At 54.5% G+C, this 19,517-nt stretch overlaps 3 long non-coding RNA genes across 3 annotated transcripts; all 3 read left to right on the top strand.

The window, feature by feature from the left end:
• Positions 1–5,908: 5,908 nt before the first annotated feature.
• On the top strand, positions 5,909–15,050 carry LOC309446644. Its single transcript, XR_014185478.1, has 3 exons — positions 5,909–6,495; positions 14,283–14,403; positions 14,951–15,050. It is a non-coding gene; the product is annotated as an uncharacterized lncRNA (long non-coding RNA).
• Positions 7,953–9,837, top strand: LOC309436729. The gene is made up of 3 exons (XR_014183400.1): positions 7,953–7,994; positions 9,336–9,494; positions 9,746–9,837. It is a non-coding gene; the product is annotated as an uncharacterized lncRNA (long non-coding RNA).
• A 1,949-nt stretch (positions 15,051–16,999) lies between the features above and the next one.
• Positions 17,000–18,897, top strand: LOC309447189. The gene is made up of 3 exons (XR_014185577.1): positions 17,000–17,085; positions 18,396–18,554; positions 18,806–18,897. It is a non-coding gene; the product is annotated as an uncharacterized lncRNA (long non-coding RNA).
• Positions 18,898–19,517: the final 620 nt, after the last annotated feature.

Below are 19,517 nucleotides of genomic sequence, written 5' to 3'. Positions count from 1 at the left end.
TCCCTCCCTCGGTGCCTCCTTAGAACGTTTAATGACGTAAATATTGCTACTGCTAACGTTGTCGGCGCGGCTTCTTTCCTCAGTGGATCCGTCCTGCAGTCGGTGGCCCACGAATGCTCGGCAACAGCAGGAGCGGATTGAAAGGATCGTCCGCTGGAGGATGCCGAAGACTCCCGGGTCACTGATGGAAGCAGCTTTGCGTAAAGCAAGGGGTACGTGAAGCCGGGCGTGCGGGGACGGCTGCCCAGCAGGTAATGGGAGCTGAACCTTTACCTCCAGGGACTTCTGCCCAGAAAGCTGAAGAACTTGCTCTCCCGCGAGAGAGCGAAGCGGGGTATCGATATTGGCCGGCACGAACAGCTCCCTGCTCAGGTTGGCCAGCAGCGTTGCCGTGCCGGGGGGCAGCTGCCGGCCTGTGGGCCGGGGGCTGCGGCTGTTTGGGGCGCTGCCCCTGCTTTGTTTTCCTAGGGGAGCCCCCCCACTTTTGGGGGGTGGTGGTACGTGCACGTGTAAATGACACGATGTTCCCAGCTGCTTTGTTCTCTGCCTTGTTTTTTCAGGTGCCTGTCCCTGTGTTCTCTTCTCGCTTTTGAAGAGAAGCTGCCAAGTTAACGTATGCTGCGTTGAAGTTATAGAAGATGTAGCCCTCATGAACCGGTTGACGTGGGGGAAATGCTTCCTGAGCGCCTGCACGGTGAGGGGACATTTTTCGCCTTTTAGATCCTTGTGCATGAGAGGAGGGAGACGGAAGGTTAAGTAACACGTTGTTTAGAAGCAGAGAGCTTAGTTTATATTTAATGAATAATTAACAGATGTGTTGTCAGCGAGAAACCAAATGGTTATAACTAACCTCATCCAATGCAGTACAGCACGCGGCTTAGCAGCGCCGCTGACTCTGCCGTCCCGTTTCTTTCCCCGTTTCGGGCGGCGAGGCGGCCGGAGGACCCGCTCTGTGCGGCCGCAGGACCCGTGGAGTCGAGGACTCTCTCGGCGCGCCCTGGGGATTTCTGTGGAGAGACTCCTCGTCTCGGTCGGGTCGCCGCGGGGACACGCGAGGACGGGTGAGGAGTCTTTCTTTGCTGAGAGCTGGGGCCGGGCTTTTGGTACCGGTTGTTGCTGTGCTCCGTTGCGGTGTAAAGCCGGCTCTGTATGTAGCGGTGAGGCGTGCCGTAGTTCGGTTTAATTCTTGGATAGGCCTTGGTTCTGACCGTGCACTGGAACGGCAAAAACTACAGCTTTTCCTTTTTCCAGGTTCAGAGCCCGTGCCTCATTTGGTTATATCTGTAAACATTCAACATCTTAGCACGAATCACAAGTGCATTTTTGACAGTTGCCACGTTTTCTTTTTATCCTCTTGATTCGTGCTTTGGCCTCAAAGTTAGCTAGTGCTTGCCTAGCGGCGGCCAGGTCCAGTTTGGTGTTATCTTTGAAAATCATCAATTTATACCCTGTTCCTTTTGTTGCCATTTCAGGATCTATAGGCACGGCTGAGATTTGCATGGCTTGGAGTACTGAATGTATTAACCGAATAACGCACGGGATCATACACGGTACAAACAGCTCCCCCAAAGAAGTGATCCCACCAATGGCCGGTAAGTATAGAATTCCATTTCTGTACGGGGACACGCGCAACTCGTTTTATCTCCTCTGCTGTTTTCATAATAGCTTCCCCATTACCATCTATTTCTAAACAACACTCAGAAGTATTCCATTTCCCACAGACACCCCCTTCTTCAGCTAAAAGATAATCTAAGGCTACCCGATTTTGGTCCATTGCAGCCCTGGTCTGAGACAACTGTCTTGCTATGAGATTCAGTGCCTCAGCTGTCCGGTTGCTTATTACTTCAGCCACTGCTTGCAACCGGATAATTCGGTTCAGCGTGTATATTGGGGTACGGTATCCCCAGCTTCCATCTTGGGCCCAGGTGACTGGATCATAGTATTCAATTATCCTTTTTGCAGGCCATTCATCATCTCTCCAAGTTTGCGTTCCTCCTATGGGGACATTTGTTAAACCCCTCTTCTCTCTCTTTAAAGTTTCGTACGGAGGTTTCCCCAGATGACTCCCTTTTTCCTTTGGGAAAAGGAAAAATGCTGGTTGAATTATCCCTATTGTACAAGACCCTCTCCATTTAGGCATTAACTCGTTCTAAGCTCTCTTCCCACATATCCAAAATAATCCATTGGGGGCTTTCCGTGGTTCGTTGACATCGGTAGAGCCAGGATTCTGCCAAGATCTCCTTAAATCCCCCATTTCCTCCAAGGGGTTTGCTTTGCTTCGATTCTTCCAGCATATCGTTTCATTTCCCAGGCTACAATTTCGAGACCAATATCCATTAGGAGGACAAGATCCTCATGATCTCCCACTTTTATATGAAGTATTCACGTGAATGGGATGTTATACACAGTCGGTCAGTTTCTCGGTCACCTGTTTCTTGTTGCCCCTCTTGCAAGATGTGAATGTGTCCTTAGCAACAAGTTAGCATTCCATTGCTCTGTTTACCACAACATGTATCTGGTTGTCCAGGAAAATGCAGCTAATATGAAGCTTTAGCTGACAGGCAAATTCACTAAAAGAGAAGCTTGTTTTGTAACAAAACCAGCACAGCCCCCCACCGCGAGGGGCATGTTTTTTTCCCCCAGGAGTTCCGGATGGGGACCCAGGAGTTCAGGAGGGACCCAGGAGTTCAGGAGGGACCCAGGAGTTCAGGAGGGACCCAGGATTTCTGGGGGGACAGAAATGCCATTTGTGCCGCGGCGGGTCTCAGTGTCGCCGTCCTGTGGACAAAGCGCGGTGCTGCACCCGGCCGCCCCAATGCGGTGCTGCGGCGCGCCTCAGTGCTGCCGCCCTGTGGCGAAACTCGGGTACTGCAGCGCACGGCCAGGGGGCAGGGACGCTGCTTGCCCCGAAGCAGCCAGAGGTGCCAGATAAGAAACACAAGCAGTCAGAGGTGCCAGATAAGAAAGAACCGTCAGAACCGGCGGGAGCTGCGGCTTCAGAGCTCCATCAGCGTTGATCTTATGAGTCTGATTTTGATGCTAGTCATTTTGACTTACATTATGCTACAGTGTTCTGTTTGGTACTGCTAGTGGGTAACAAATAATTGTGCTGTACCATAGCACGAGATGATAATATAAGGAAGATGGCTCAGCCTCAGATAGGGAAGATGTGAAAGGAAGGGTGGGCTACACTGTCTATACATGCTGGATTTTAGGAAAAATAAATTTATCACGGCCTTATTCAAATCTGACTGTCTAAAGCCAGGCATTTCTGTTCCTCAGAGCTCTGCCCCAGGGGAGCTGGTGTGCGGGAAAGTAAATTCAACTGGAGGCGGCTTAGTTTTTAAACTGTGTGATGTGCTTTTTCTGGGGTGGCATTAACCTGAGAAATTTGGGAACTCAGAAAAAAACATAAAATCTATCTGCACTGCCACTGCCTGTTGTCAGCCCAGCATTTTCATCAGGCAAGGCGAGGTCTAACCTGAGAATGGGCTGCTCACAACCAGAGACCCACGGTTCAGGGAAGCCAAAGGATTTTATCACGGGGTTGTTTTGGGAGATGTTCTGATATGTGACGGGTGTCTGCTTTTGGTCTTACACAGGAATAAATCAGTATGGCTTAATGCACCATATACCAGCAGGTCTATGTGTCAGGTGGACTTAATGGGTCTGAACAGCTTCACCTGGGACCTCACCCACAGCCTGACCACAGGCCCTGGATCCTATTTAAGCTCAGCCCAGGGCTCTCACCTGCTCTTTGAGCTCTGCTGCAGGAGTGCTGGTCTGCAGCCTTGTTGTTGCCTGTGCTCCTTGGACTGATGCTGTCGGTAGGTGTCTCCTGGGTGGCCCCTTGCGTGTGTGTTGTGGCTTGTCTGGTCCTGTCTGCATTTGCTCCTGACTGGGTTCCTTGGGTGGCCCTGGACCTGTTCATCCCTTGGTGGTTCTGTTTGCTGTGTCTGGGCGCTGTGGGAGCTGGGCAGAGCCCTCACTGGGGTTGCTCTTGGTTCCTTTCCCTCAGGGAGCATCTGGAGCAGTCGCTGTAATGAAGCTAAACCACCTTGTATGTTGCTTATGTGCATTGTCTTTTCAGGAAGTAAAGAAAGGAACTCTTTCTTCGTGAGCTGGGAGTTGAATTGTTTAAATTAGGGAGGAGTTCCCCCAGACCGTCGTGTTGGTGGGAGAGCATTTCTTCGTCCATGTGAGTAAGAGTATATGAGCTGGCCCCATGTGCCTCAGACATCAAGCTCTATGAAAGGGCATGAATTTTTTGGGATCTTCCTCAAGCAAAGATAATATATAATGGTTTCTGACTTCTATGGCGCCTCTTTCCTGCTCTGAAATGGTAATTCTGACAAAGGCGCAATATCTGAGTATGTATTTCTGTAGCTGTCACCCTGATTTCACTAAAAAGCAATACTGCCCCCCATCTCTTTATTTTCCTGTTATAAAAATTACTGTGAGCAAATATGTCTCTTGTAGGCATGGACTTAAACTTTTAGAGTGAACAAGTAATTCTGGTTCACGGGAAATTATCACCTTGCCAAGGGAAGCAGATAACTACAGGAGTAAATCCTCACGGCTCGTTAAAACCACGCTGTGGGTCTAGCTGGTGACAAACCACATCTGTCAGACTGGAGATGAAAGTGGCTGTACCTTTGTCAAAGCACTGTGTAGGCTGAGGAGCTTGGTTGTTAGTATAGCTATGCTAATCTGAGAATGACGTTCAGATGGAGGCAAAGAAGGGCTGGGAAGGTGTCTGGGAACTCCCCGTGTTGTTGGCTGCAGTCTGGGAAAGTGGATGGGTTGCCGGATGCTGCTTCCCCAGCGCCTGGGACCACAGGGTGGGCAGCACTAGGGATACCTGCAAGACTTGCTTAACTTGTTTTTCTCAGGCTCCTTGGCTTTTTTTGAAGTATCAGTTTATTAGTGCTCTTCTCTAATTGACCTCTCATCCCATTGGGTTTCACATCAGGTTGGTGATGGTCAAGTCACTTATTCCTTTTGTCTTTCTTTGGAGCTTGCTTTAGAGACTAGACCAAGTGGGCTGGCACCCTGGTTGAATTCACTCTGGTGGGTGATTTATTACTAATATAGAGGGAAGGACCACTTTGGAGGTCCTGCTGAGATGGTACAGATGTAAATGGCATACAAAATAAAGATGGGAAATGGTAGCAATGCCTAGCGGTAAGCTGTCACCTCAGAGCAATAGTCCAATGAGGTCTGTGCCCAGGAGTTCCCTGGTTTCAGTCTTTTACTGGAGTTAAATCCAGTTTATAAGAAATCTTGACTGCAGCTAGTGTAGCTTTGGGCAAGAACAAGGCCGAGCTCCTTTAAATCAGTACTGAAATGGGTATCAGCTGCTGATTATCAACCAGCAAAGAACTGAAGTGTGAGGATGAATTAACATTGTGTGTCTTTTAGGATGAATTGGCTGCTGTGTCCTGCAGCCTGGCTTCTGGAACCCCTGGGATCTGCAGTCCTGTAGGGGCTGGGAGTTGGAGTGGCGACTCTCACTCGAGTGTCAGAGGAAATTACACAGCCCTTCAAACTAAACCTTGCAAGCAGGGCTGAGGGGCTGTGAGTTATTGCTGTGATTAAGCTGATCCGGTCCTGAGGAGGCTAAAGGGTTGCTTAGCGATACTTTAGCAATGACTAACAGTGCTTTACTAGGCTTTCACTGTTTACTATGGCTTTAATACTGGCTCAGTGGGTTTTTTTTAGTGGAACGTTCTTACTATTTTTGTAATGGTCTCCCTTCTTGAGAAACTGTCAAACTCATCACTTACAGTGACCAGGCAGCAGTTAGCAAGCATTTGATTGCTGATCATGTGTTGATTTTTTGGCCTGACCTCATTAAGTTTCTTTATCTCTACCTTCTCTTCCCCTAGCAGTCCTTAAATGAGCTACAGAGATTAGATAATTTAAGTGCTTTTCATATAAATGCCTCCTAGTCTGTTGACTTTTCCTAAACCACCCCTTGTCCGTGTGGAAGCTTATTTCTGGTACTTAAAGGAGAGATGGACTGGGGAAGAGATGGTCTGAACCAGCCCAGAGCCACATCTCACAGAAAACTTTATTATGGTCTTCTGTAAAGCCCTTTAACAGGACAAGATGTATATTGTTCATTTAATGTTCTTCAGCAGCATAACTGTTAAGACAGGTCTCCTTCCTGATGTCAAGAGGCTGCTCTAATATGTAGTATATTCACATAATTTCCGTTAAAAAGTATATTGAGGGCCAAGCTCTCTATTAGCATTTTTAAATTCTGAGCTGAAAAATGCAAGCACACATCAAATAAATGGAACTTCCTTTTCTCTACTGAGGTATCTGAGTCATGGCTGTCACCATCAAAAATGTCTAGTAATATTTTGGGGAAAGGAAAACCCATTAAAGCTGAGGAGGGCATCTGGAGGAGTGCAGAGGAGCAGGAGGCGCCAGCCGGCCGGGGGCAGGTGCCGGTGCAGAGACGCTGTGTGACCCGCGGGGTTCTCAGAGGTAAGAACCTTTCGATTTGTTCTCCTCAGGGCACGTCCCTTTGCCTCTGGCCCCCTCACAAGCTTACTCGCCTAATGTCTCCATAAGCAGAAGGGACGAAAAAGGACAAAGAGGACAAGATCCTCATGATCTCCCACTGTTTCTAAATGGTGAGGTTTCAGACTGGGCCAATCAGATCGCTCGGGAGGGCTGGAGGGGCGGAGCGCTGATAGGCGGGGAGAATGGCAATTGATGTGCGTAGGCAGCCAATCAGGTTGCCGGAGGGGCGGGCGTTGGGGTGTTTGTACTGCGCATGCCCAAAGTGCGCAGTCCTCAGTCAGGTCCGACGTGAGGCGGGCACCTGGGCGCGGACCGCGGAAGGCGCATCCAATAGGAGGACGGCGCGGTGGTGTGGAAAGCAGCCAATCAGAGTGCGCCGACTCAATCCCGTTTGAACAGCTGCCTGCCTGGCCAACTCGTCCGTGGTGTCTCGGGGCGAGGGGGGGGAGGCTGTGGAGCGCTCATTTTGGCCTCTCCGTCCCGTTTGCCTCGCTCTCCCTCTCTCTGTGTCACTCGTCTGGCTCCCTGTCACTGTCTTTCTCTGATAAGCTGACCTGCTCTTTGCCCTCCTTTTTTGGGGAATCACAGGCTCATTCTGCTTGGAAAAGACACGTGCAATTTTAAATTTGCGGTTGACTTCTAGGGTTTTTTTTCCCCATTAGTGTAAATCGATGGCCCGTTGTCCTGCGGCTCAATCCCCGTTCTGTTCCGTGGAGTCTTCAATTTAGGATGTTCAGGTAAGAAAGTTTGTCCTTCCAGAAAAGGAACAGTCATTGGTAGGACTGAGAGAGGCTTTGAAGTGCACGATCAGAATTGAAGCCAGATTGCACTTGCCGTTGCTGCTGTCCGTCTTGTCTCTCACTGTTTTCCCCACGGCTCCCTAGTGTTCGGGCATGTTTTTTCCCCAAGGAGAGGCCGTGCGGGTGAGGATTGAGAGGATTCAGAGCGGGCCAATCAGATGGCGCGGGAGGGCAGGAGGGCTGGAGGGGCGGAGCGCTGGTTGGCTGCCTAGGCACGTCAGTTGCCATTCTGTCCGCCTATCAGGTTGGCAGAGGGGCGGGCGTTGCAGGGTCCGTACTGCGCATGCCCCAAAGAGCGAGCGCTGATAGGCGGAGAACATGGTGATTGGCATGCGGCCGGCAGCCAATGATGTTGCCGAAGAGGCGGGCGTTGCGGTCTCCCTACTGCGCATGCCCCAATAGCGAGCGCTGATAGGCGGCGAGAGAGGTGATTGACGTGTCCTAGGCAGCCAACCGGGACGCGGCAAGGGGCGGTTGCTGCGGTATCCCTACTGCGCATGTCCAAACCGCGAGCGCCTCGGTTGGGGGGGGGGGTAACCGGGAGCGAACGGGAACGGGGGTCGGGGCTGCTGCGGAGCGCTCGCTGCGGCCGGCGGGGTCGGTGCCCGCGGAGCCCGGCGGGAGAGCGCGAGGGGAACGGAGCGGCGAGAGACGCGGCAGGTGAGTGCAGCCACGGGGACCGTGCCGTTGGAACGGGGGGAGCGGGATGGGCTCCGTTTCCCCCCCGCCCTTACGGCCGAGCTGGCGAAGCTGGTGGGCGGCGTGCGAGCCCGAGGGCAGGTGCGCTGAAGGCTTGCGGTCTGGAGCCGCGTCTCCCTCCGGCGCAGCGCCCGTGCCCGGTCCGGCAGTCCCTCCGGGAGCGGCGCAGCCCCCGTTAGTGGGGGCGCGTTTAAAAGCGGAGCTGAGGCGCGGTTGCAGGCTCGGTGGTGGGGCGCCGCTTCGGCGGGAGCTCGGGGCGAGGCGCGGCGGGTTCCGTGTCCTGTAGGCGCGGCTTCCGTGCCGCGGCTCTCCGTGTGCTTTTTTGTTTTGTTGCGTTTGTTTTTTGGGTTTTTTTTTTCGGGATTCCCGCGACACTCGGCACGAGCGCTCGCCCGGGGCTGCCGCGGCGGGTCTCAGTGTCGCCGCCCTGTGGCGAAACTCGGGTACTGCAGCGCACGGCCAGGGGGCAGAGACGCTGCTTGCCCCGAAGCAGCCAGAGGTGCCAGATGAGAAACACAAGCAGCCAGAGGTGCCAGATAAGAAAGAACCGTCAGAACCGGCAGGACCTGCGGCTTCACAGCTCAGTCAGCGTTGATCTTATGAGTCTGATGTTGATGCTAGTCATTTTGACTTACATTATGCTACAGTGTTCTCTTTGGTACTGCTAGTGGGTAACAAATAATTGTGCTGTACCACAGCAGGAGGTGATAATATTTGGTAGATTTATACTGCCAAAGAACTTGCAAGTATATTGCAAAGGGGGGAATTCGAGAGAAGCTGCCAAGTTAGTGTATGCTGTGATGAAGTTATAGAACTCATACCCTCATTAACCAGTTGATGTGAGGTAAAATGCTTTCTTACCCCCTGCACGCTGAGGGGATATTTTTCACCTTTTAGATCCTTCTGCATGACAAGAGGGAGAAAGAAGATTAAATAACACGTTGTTTAGAAGCAGAGTGCTTAGTTTCTATTTAACTAATAGGTGTATTGTCAGTGTATTGGCCAGCGTGCCGCAGAGGAGCAGGAGGCGCCAGCCGGCCAGGGGCAGATGCCGGGTGCGTCCCCAGCTCGCCAGAGCTCCCCCTGAGCCTCCTCCCGCGGCCCCGCTCGCCCCGTGCAGCCGCCCCCAGCCGCGGCAGCTCCTGCGAACCCGTCCCGTGTTCCCGGGCCGCTCCCGAGCCCCACGGTGAAGGCGGCAGGCCGGCCCTCGGCACCTCTCCGGTGGCCCGTGCGGAAGGAGCAGGCTCAGGCAGGGGTGAGCTACGGTGCTAACGGCTGCTGCTTCTTCTTTCCCGCTTCCAGAGGCCACGCTGAGGATGCGGCCGTTCGCTGCCACCCCGGGGATGCCGTCGGCTGCGCCCGCCTCGGGCTGGCGAGGCTCGTCTGGCAGCGCGGCGGGAAAAGGGACGGGGGAGCGCGTCCCGTCCGTGGACGGGTGCTGCCGCGGCTGGAGCCGGAGAGGTAAAGAGGAAGAAATGCGGGGCCGTCGGCCCGACGTCTGCTTCCTGCGGCGGGCAAGAGAGGGAGCCCCTCTCTCCGGGTGGCGAAGGGTCCCTCTGCGTGGCGTGCAGCGGGCCAGGCCGTCAACGTGCGCGGCAGGTCCGTGCGCGTATCCCGGAGCGGGACGGCTGCATGGCGAGCGAGCCAGCGAGGCTCCGTGTCCCCGAAGCCTCGTCTGGTAGCAGCCCTGACACCCCACCGTGTTCTCCTAGGCTGAGGACGGCCGAGCGCCCCGAGGGAGGAGAGGAGGGGACAGGAGCGTCTGAGCTGTTAGAAGCCTCCTGGCAGCCACCGAAAGCGAGAGCCGCTGTGAGTCCCAGGCCCTCGGGCCTCGTCCCCGGCTTCTGTATCCTGGTGCCTCCCTGCCCCTCCGTCTCCTTTTTCCCCACGCTTTCTCTGGCCCGTTCTTGTCCCCGCTGTGCTCTTGTCCCCGCTGTGCGCTCTCGTCTGCCCCCCCCCGCTGTGCGCTCTCGTCTGCCCCCCCCCGCTGTGCGCTCTCGTCTGCCCCCCCCCGCTGTGCGCTCTCGTCTGCCCCCCCCCGCTGTGCGCTCTCGTCTGCCCCCCCCCGCTGTGCGCTCTCGTCTGCCCCCCCCCGCTGTGCGCTCTCGTCTGCCCCCCCCCGCTGTGCGCTCTCGTCTGCCCCCCCCCGCTGTGCGCTCTCGTCTGCCCCCCCCCGCTGTGCGCTCTCGTCTGCCCCCCCCCGCTGTTCTCTTCCTCTCTGTGTCTGTACGTGCTGCTCTGTCCCCCGACCTTCCTGTCTTTCTCTTTCCTTCCTCCCTCCCTTCGTCTTCTCTCTCTGTGCCTTTGTCGTGCTCAGCGTTGCTGGCTTTCTTCATTCTGTACGGCGCTGTTCCCGTCCTCGTTCCTGTTCTGAGCCTTCGTGCTGCCCCCCGCCCCGTTTTTCTCTTTTTTTGTTGTTTTTTCCCTGCCCTCCGTCTCTCCGCGGGGCTCCTCATTCCTCTCTTTCTTCCTCCAGCCCCCTGTGCTCCCCGCGGTCTCTCTCGCTCTGCCATCGGTTTTGCCTGTTGCTCTCCTTCTTGCTTCCCGTTGATAGGAGGGACAAAAATCTTTTAGAAAACCCTCGGCATAAGGTAGCAAGACCAGGCCTAACGTAACAGAAACCTAACGGAGAAAAACTGGCTCTACAGGGACTGGAGGTGGGGCAAAGCGGGATGTCCTTGGCTCGCAGGCTGGGAAAATGGAACGTTCCACTGAATGGAGAAGGAGCTACTTGAGTAGCAGCACAAAATGACAGTGGGCGTGCTCAAGAAATGAGGTCGAGAAGCCGACACCGGGGCGGGGGGGCACCGGGGACCGCTGGAGACCCTTGGTGGACACGCTGGCACACCAAGGATGGACTGCCAGCGAAGGGTGGGGTTATGGAAAGAGCTTCCGTCTAATGCATTAACTAAGCGCTGGGAGCAAATGAATATCCAATAGGTAGATGTAATCAATACCAAGAAGCGTGAGTCACATGCACGCTCGATTACAGGGGCGATCCTTGAGCGTGCGGTGCGCTGTATTGAAATTGCCTGCCGTTTAACACTTTCAGAACAGTGTTCAAGAGTCTTTTTTGCCGACGTTTTGGTACCTCCCCGCGTCCCGTGGTTTCTCGCTGCGTCCCCGTGTCCCGCTCCCTGCCCGTGGCCGCGTTCCTCTCTGTCCCATTGACCGTGCCGGGCTTTTTTCCTCCGTCTCCGCCCTGCCGCGCCAATTTGTTTCTTCCTCTGCCCTGTTCCTCGGTGCTCTTCCGGCCTCTTTTCCTCTGTCCCCCCCGCTGCTGTGTTCTCTGCCTTGTTTTTTCAGATACCTGTCCCTGTTTTCTCTTCTCGCTTGTGAAGAGAAGCTGCCAGGGGGCAGAGACGCTGTGTGACCCGCGGGGTTCGCAGTCAGGTCTCCGCGTGTCAGCGTCCGTCCCCCCGACGGGGGTCAGGTCCCCGTTTGTGTGCAAACAACATCCCTCCCTCGGTGCCTCCTTAGAACGTTTAATGACGTAAATATTGCTACTGCTAACGTTGTTGGTGCGGCTTCTTTCCTCAGTGGATCCATCTTGCAGTCGGTGGCCCACGAATGCTCGGCAACAGCAGGAGCGGATTGAAAGGATCGTCCGCTGGAGGATGCCGAAGACTCCCGGGTCACTGATGGAAGCAGCTTTGCGTAAAGCAAGGGGTACGTGAAGCTGGGCGTGCGGGGACGGCTGCCCAGCAGGTAATGGGAGCTGAACCTTTACCTCCAGGGACTTCTGCCCAGAAAGCTGAAGAACTTGCTCTCCTGCGAGAGAGCGAAGGGGGGTATCGATATTGGCCGGCACGAACAGCTCCCTGCTCAGGCTGGCCAGCAGCGTTGCCGTGCCGGGGGGCAGCTGCCGGCCTGCGGGCCGGGGGCTGCGGCTGTTTGGGGCGCTGCCCCCGCTTTGTTTTCCTAGGGGAGCCCCCCACTTTTGGGGGGTGGTGGTACGTGCATGTGTAAATGACACGATGTTCCTTTTGTTGCCATTTCAGGATCTATAGGCACGGCTGAGATTTGCATGGCTTGGAATACTGAATGTATTAACCGAATAAAGCACGGGATCATACACGGTACAAACAGCTCCCCCAAAGAAGTTATCCCACCAATGGCCGGTAAGTATAGAATTCCATTTCTGTACTGGGACACGCGCAACTCGTTTTATCTCCTCTGCTATTTCCATTATAGCTTCCCCATTACCATCTATTTCTAAACAACACTCAGAAGTATTCCATTTCCCACAGACACCCCCTTCTTCAGCTAAAAGATAATCAAAGGCTACCCGATTTTGGTCCACTGCAGCCCTGGTCTGAGACAACTGTCTTGCTATGAGATTCAGTGCCTCAGCTGTCCGGTTGATTCTTATTTCAACCACTGCTTGCAACCGGATAATTCGGTTTAGCATGTATATTGGGGTACGGTATCCCCAGCTTCCATCTTGGGCCCAGGTGGTTGGATCATAGTATTCAATTATCCTTTTCGCAGGCCATTCATCATCTCTCCAAGTTTGCGTTCCTCCTATGGGGACATTTGTTAAACCCCTCTTCTCTCTCTTTAAAGTTTCGTACAGAGGTTTCCCCAGATGACTCCCTTTTTGCTTTGGGAAAAGGAAAAATGCTGGTTGAATTATCCCTATTGTACAAGACCCTCTCCATTTAGGCATTAACTCGTTCTAAGCTCTGTTCCCACATATCCAAAATAATCCATTGGGGGCTTTCCATGGTTCGTTGACATCGGTAGAGCCAGGATTCTGCTAAGATCCCGTTAAATCCCCCATTTCCTCCAAGGGGTTTGCTTTGCTTCGATTCTCCCAGCATATCGTTTCATTTCCCAGGCTACAATTTCGAGACCAATATCCATTAGGAGGACAAGATCCTCATGATCTCCCACTTTTATATGAAGTATTCACGTGAATGGGATGTTATACACAGTCGGTCAGTTTCTTGCTCACCTGTTTCTTGTTGCCCCTCTTGCAAGATGTGAATGTGTCCTTAGCAACAAGTTAGCATTCCATTGCTCTGTTTACCACAACATGTATCTGGTTGTCCAGGAAAATGCAGCTAATATGAAGCTTTAGCTGACAGGCAAATTCACTAAAAGAGAAGCTTGTTTTGTAACAAAACCAGCACAGCCCCCCACCGCGAGGGGCATGTTTTTTTCCCCCAGGAGTTCCGGAGGGACCCAGGATTTCTGGGGGGACAGAAATGCCATTTGTGCCGCGGCGGGTCTCAGTGTCGCCGTCCTGTGGACAAAGCGCGGTGCTGCACCCGGCCGCCCCAATGCGGTGCCGCGGCGGGTCTCAGTGCTGCCGCCCTGTGGCGAAACTCGGGTACTGCAGCGCACGGCCAGGGGGCAGAGAGGCTGTTTGCCCCGAAGCAGCCAGAGGTGCCAGATAAGAAAGAACCGTCAGAACTGGCAGGAGCTGCGGCTTCAGAGCTCAGTCAGCGTTGATCTTATGACTCTGATTTTGATGCGAGCCATTTTGACTTACATTATGCTACAGTGTTCTGTTTGGCACTGCTAGTGGGTAACAAATACTTGTGCTGTACCACAGCACGAGGTGATAATATTTTGTAGATTTGTACTGCCAAAGAATTTGCAAGTATATTGCAAAGGGGGGAATTCAAGAGAAGCTGCTAAATTAATGTATAGTGTGATTAAGTTACAAAAGACAAGCCTGTCATCAGGCAGTTGACATAAGAAATGCTTTCTGGAAACGTGCAAAACGAGGGGCTATGTTTCAAGAACTCTCATGTAGAATTGCTGTGTTTCAGGGGGAGCTGTGACCGCCCCATGCTCAGCAGACCCCCAGCCCCGGTGGGGGGAGCAGCGCCGGAGCGGGAGACGCGGCACCGTCGTCCGTCCCCAGCGTGCCGGGGGGCGGCTGCCGGCCTGTGGGACGTGGCTGCGGCTGTTCGGGGCGCTGCCCCCCCGGGTTTGGGGGCTCTGGTATGTACGTATGTGAATGGCACTTTAAAGTAATGAGCTGCCCGCTGGGGCTGTTTTCCTTTTCTAACTTTTGTTTTTTGGAGTGAATCAATGGGGGGACTCGGGGGATGACGATGATGTTACCGGAGGAGCAGGCCAGCGAGAGATGGGGGCTCACAGCCCCAAAATGCCTGAAGAATCAGGGTGTTCAGTGGTACGGCAGGGAGGAGAAATTTCTCCCTGTCTGCTGCAGGGAAAACAGAACAATCCCCCATCAAAGCTGTCCTAGAGAAATACTTGCTGTTTGTCATTCAGGCTCTAGAAGGGCCCAGTGTCCCGTTAAAGGTTGCGGTGGTGCGGGTCAGGGATCCCCAGGCTGTGCCGGGCCCACAGGACGGCTGCTGGTGGAACCAAAATCCAGGACAACTTCTCGGAGGTAAGAACCTTTCGATTTGTTCTCCTCAGGACACGTCCCTTTGCCTCTGTCCCCCTCACAAGCTTACTCGCCCCCTGGTTCCCTCAGAAACCCATTTCCTTCCAGCTCCTCTGCGATGACCCTGCCTGCCTTTGGGTCCCTGCAGGCTCTTTGGTGGCATCACGGTGCCCGTTTGACCTCTTGGCCCATTAAATTCCCCTCTTTTCTCTCTTCCCCTCAAAACTTCCCCATTTGCCCTTGACACATCCCAGAGGCCTCATTTTTGCCCTCTTGTCTCCTCTCAGGACCCCCCATCTGTTGGCCCCTGTCGAGGGTTTAGATTGCGGGGTGACAGTAAAACCCTGGCAGGTGTATTGTTAACCCCCTCTCCCCCCCACTTCCCCCTTTTGCCCCTCCCTCTCCCCCCGTCCCACTCAGGACAGGCGATCGGGAGGGGGAGAAGGACAGAGAGAAGAGAGCTGGAAATATTAACAATATTTTACTAATGCTACTGATAAGAATAGAGAAAATAATCCAAAATATACAAAACCAATCTTGAATGTCTCAGCACCTGCAGAGCCGGCACCCGAAGTGTGGTGAGCCGGCACCCAGCCGTGGGGCTGGCTGGGCGCGTCGTTGGCGGAGCCGGCACCGACGATCTCTGGACGCGTCGAGGCGCTGCGGTGGGTTTTCCTGGAAATGCCAAGGCCCTGGTGTTTTATGATTGTAACTACTTACTTACTGTAAGACATTTAGAATGAAAACGTAAATAAGAGTAACCAGAAGAGTCTTTGGGAGTAAATAATGCCTGTCATCTACTCTAGCTGTTACTCAAAACTCTGCAGACAGTAATTATCTCCAATTGATGTAGTAAAATTTAAAAGAGTGGACTATAAATACTGGAGCACTAATTGGAAGTAATACCTGTGGAGAAAAAAATCTCTAGTTTATAATAAAAAATAATGTGTGCTAGTTAATCCGGCTGGTAGTAATGTAATGACAAAAATGTTAAAGTGTAAATAAATGAAATTATTTAGGCGTGAGCAATAACTAAATTTAATTTCAGCTATTACTTGTTGGTGAACTAGGCAGCAGTTATTCCCAATCTGAATCCTAGTTTAAAAACCACATTGTTTGGAATTCCTTTGAAATGGTAAAGGCAGAAAACTAATGTGGAGTCATTGGTAGCTCCATTTGCACAACCGTTGTGAAATAAACTGCAGGCACGAATGACTGCATAGGAAACAAAGTAAGGAAGCTTTAGATTTTAAACAGCATTGGAAAGTAATGGGGAGTGTTTAGTATTTAAATTCTAACAGAGCCATGAGATTGGAGGCAACAAAGCTCAGAACCAAACGGAGTCAAAGGGTTACTTTTTTTTTTTTTTTTTTTTTTTTTTTTAAAGAGAAGTAAAAAGGAACCACTAAGTAGCGGCTGTTTCTAAATGGTGAGGTTTCAGACTGGGCCAATCAGATCGCTCGGGAGGGCTGGAGGGGCGGAGCGCTGATAGGCGGGGAGAATGGCAATTGATGTGCGTAGGTAGCCAATCAGGTTGCCGGAGGGGCGGGCGTTGGGGTGTTTGTACTGCGCATGCCCAAAGTGCGCAGTCCTCAGTCAGGTCCGACGTGAGGCGGGCACCTGGGAGCGGACCGCGGAAGGCGCATCCAATAGGAGGACGGCGCGGTGGTGTGGAAAGCAGCCAATCAGAGTGCGCCGACTCAATCCCGTTTGAACAGCTGCCTGCCTTGCAAACGCGTCTGTGGTGTCTCGGGGCGAGCGGGGGGAGGCTGTGGAGCACTCATTTTGGCCTCTCCGTCCCGTTTGCCTCGCTCTCCCTCTCTCTGTGTCACCTCTCTGTGTCTCTGGCTCCCTGTCACTGTCTTTCTCTGATAAGCTGACCTGCTCTTTGCCCTCCTTTTTTGGGGAATCACAGGCTCATTCTGCTTGGAAAAGACACGTGCAATTTTAAATTTGGGGTTGATTTCTAGGGTTTTTTTTCCCCATTAGTGTAAATCGATGGCCCGTTGTCCTGCGGCTCAATCCCCGTTCTGTTCCGTGGAGTCTTCAATTTAGGATGTTCAGGTAAGAAAGTTTGTCCTTCCAGAAAAGGAACAGTCATTGGTAGGACTGAGAGAGGCTTTGAAGTGCACGATCAGAATTGAAGCCAGATTGCACTTGCCGTTGCTGCTGTCCGTCTTGTCTCTCACTGGTTTCCCCACGGCTCCCTAGTGTTTGGGCATGTTTTTTCCCCAAGGAGAGGCCGTGCGGGTGAGGATTGAGAGGATTCAGAGCGGGCCAATCAGATGGCGCGGGAGGGCAGGAGGGCTGGAGGGGCGGAGCGCTGGTTGGCTGCCTAGGCACGTCAGTTGCCACACTGTCCGCCTATCAGGTTGGCAGAGGGGCGGGCGTTGCGGTCTCCCTACTGCGCATGCCCCAATAGCGAGCGCTGATAGGCGGCGAGAGAGGTGATTGACGTGTCCTAGGCAGCCAACCCGGATGCGGCAAGGGGCGGGTGCTGCGGTATCCCTACTGCGCATGTCTAAACCGCGAGCGCCTCGGTTGGGGGGGGTAACCGGGATCGAACGGGAACGGGGGTCGGGGCTGCTGCGGAGCGCTCGCTGCGGCCGGCGGGGTCGGTGCCCGCGGAGCCCGGCGGGAGAGCGGGAGAGCGCGAGGGGAACGGAGCGGCGAGAGACGCGGCAGGTGAGTGCAGCCACGGGGACCGTGCCGTTGGAACGGGGGGAGCGGGATGGGCTCCGTTTCCCCCCCGCTCTTACGGCCGAGCTGGCGAAGCTGGTGGGCGGCGTGCGAGCCCGAGGGCAGGTGCGCTGAAGGCTTGCGGTCTGGAGCCGCGTCTCCCTCCGGCGCAGCGCCCGTGCCCGGTCCGGCAGTCCCTCCGGGAGCGGCGCAGCCCCCGTTAGTGGGGGCGCGTTTAAAAGCGGAGCTGAGGCGCGGTTGCAGGCTCGGTGGTGGGGCGCCGCTTCGGCGGGAGCTCGGGGCGAGGCGCGGCGGGTTCCGTGTCCTGTAGGCGCGGCTTTCGTGCCGCGGCTCTCCGTGTGCTTTTTTGTTTTGTTGCGTTTGTTTTTTGGGTTTTTTTTTTCGGGATTCCCGCGACACGCAGCGCGACCGCTCGCCCGGGGCTGCCGCGGCGGGTCTCAGTGTCGCCGCCCTGTGGCGAAACTCGGGTACTGCAGCGCACGGCCAGGGGGCAGAGACGCTGCTTGCCCCGAAGCAGCCAGAGGTGCCAGATAAGAAAGAACCGTCAGAACCGGCAGGACCTGCGGCTTCACAGCTCAATCAGCGTTGATCTTATGAGTCTGATGTTGATGCTAGTCATTTTGACTTACATTATGCTACAGTGTTCTGTTTGGCACTGCTAGTGGGTAACAAATAATTGTGCTGTACCACAGCACGAGGTGATAATATTTTGTAGATTTATACTGCCAAAGAATTTGCAAGTATATTGCAAAGGGGGGAATTCAAGAGAAGCTGCCAAGTTAGTGTATGCTGTGATGAAGTTATAGAACTCATACCCTCATTAACCAGTTGATGTGAGGTAAATGCTTTCTGACCCCCTGCATGCTGAGGGGATATTTTTCACCTCTTAGATCCTTCTGCATGACAAGAGGGAGAAAGAAGATTAAATAACACGTTGTTTAGAAGCAGAGTGCTTAGTTTCTATTTAACTAATAGATGTGTTGTCAGTGTATTGGCCAGCGTGCCGCAGAGGAGCAGGAGGCGCCAGCCGGCCGGGGGCAGATGCCGGGTGCGTCCCCAGCTCGCCAGAGCTCCCCCTGAGCCTCCTCCCGCGGCCCCGCTCGCCCCGTGCAGCCGCCCCCAGCCGCGGCAGCTCCTGCGAACCCGTCCCGTGTTCCCGGGCCGCTCCCGAGCCCCACGGTGAAGGCGGCAGGCCGGCCCTCGGCACCTCTCCGGTGGCCCGTACGGAAGGAGCAGGCTCAGGCAGGGGTGAGCTACGGTGTTAACGGCTGCTGCTTCTTCTTTCCCGCTCCCAGAGGCCACGCTGAGGATGCGGCCGTTCGCTGCCACCCCGGGGATGCCGTCGGCTGCGCCCGCCTCGGGCTGGCGAGGCTCGTCTGGCAGCGCGGCGGGAAAAGGGACGGGGGAGCGCGTCCCGTCCGTGGACGGGTGCTGCCGCGGCTGGAGCCGGAGAGGTAAAGAGGAAGAAATGCGGGGCCGTCGGCCCGACGTCTGCTTCCTGCGGCGGGCAAGAGAGGGAGCCCCTCTCTCCGGGTGACGAAGGGTCCCTCTGCGTGGCGTGCAGCGGGCCAGGCCGTCAAGGTGCGCGGCAGGTCCGTGCGCGTATCCCGGAGCGGGACGGCTGCGTGGCGAGCGAGCCAGCGAGGCTCCGTGTCCCCGAAGCCTCGTCTGGTAGCAGCCCTGACACCCCACCGTGTTCTCCTAGGCTGAGGACGGCCGAGCGCCCCGAGGGAGGAGAGGAGGGGACAGGAGCGTCTGAGCTGTTAGAAGCCTCCTGGCAGCCACCGAAAGCGAGAGCCGCTGTGAGTCCCTGGCCCTCGGGCCTCGTCCCCGGCTTCTGTGTCCTGGTGCCTCCCTGCCCCTCCATCTCCTTTTTCCCCACGCTTTCTCTGGCCCGTTCTTGTCCCCGCTGTTCTCTTGTCCGCGCTGCGCTCTCGTGTCCGTGTCCGTCCCCGCGCTGCGCTCTCGTGTGTGTCCCCGCACTCTTGTCTTCCTCTCTGTGTCTGTACGTGCTGCTCTGTCCCCCGACCATCCTGTCTTTCTTTTTCCTTCCTCCCTCCCTTCGTCTTCTCTCTCTGTGCCTTTGTCGTGCTCAGTGTTGCTGGCTTTCTTCATTTTGTACGGCGCTGTTCCCGTCCTCGTTCCTGTTCTGAGCCTTCGTGCTGCCCCCCGCCCCGTTTTTCTCTTTTTTTGTTGTTTTTTCCCTGCCCTCCGTCTCTCCGCGGGGCTCCTCATTCCTCTCTTTCTTCCTCCAGCCCCCTGTGCTCCCCGCGGTCTCTCTTGCTCTGCCATCGGTTTTGCCTGTTGCTCTCCTTCTTGCTTCCCGTTGATAGGAGGGACAAAAATCTTTTAGAAAACCCTCGGCATAAGGTAGCAAGACCAGGCTTAACGTAACAGAAACCGAACCGAGAAAAACT

The sequence above is a fragment of the Streptopelia decaocto genome (genome assembly GCF_964273445.1).
Source record: "Streptopelia decaocto genome assembly, chromosome: 1".
NCBI lineage: Eukaryota > Metazoa > Chordata > Aves > Columbiformes > Columbidae > Streptopelia > Streptopelia decaocto.
Note: the sequence above shows the minus strand (reverse complement) of the source record. Positions and strands in the feature narration are given on the sequence as shown.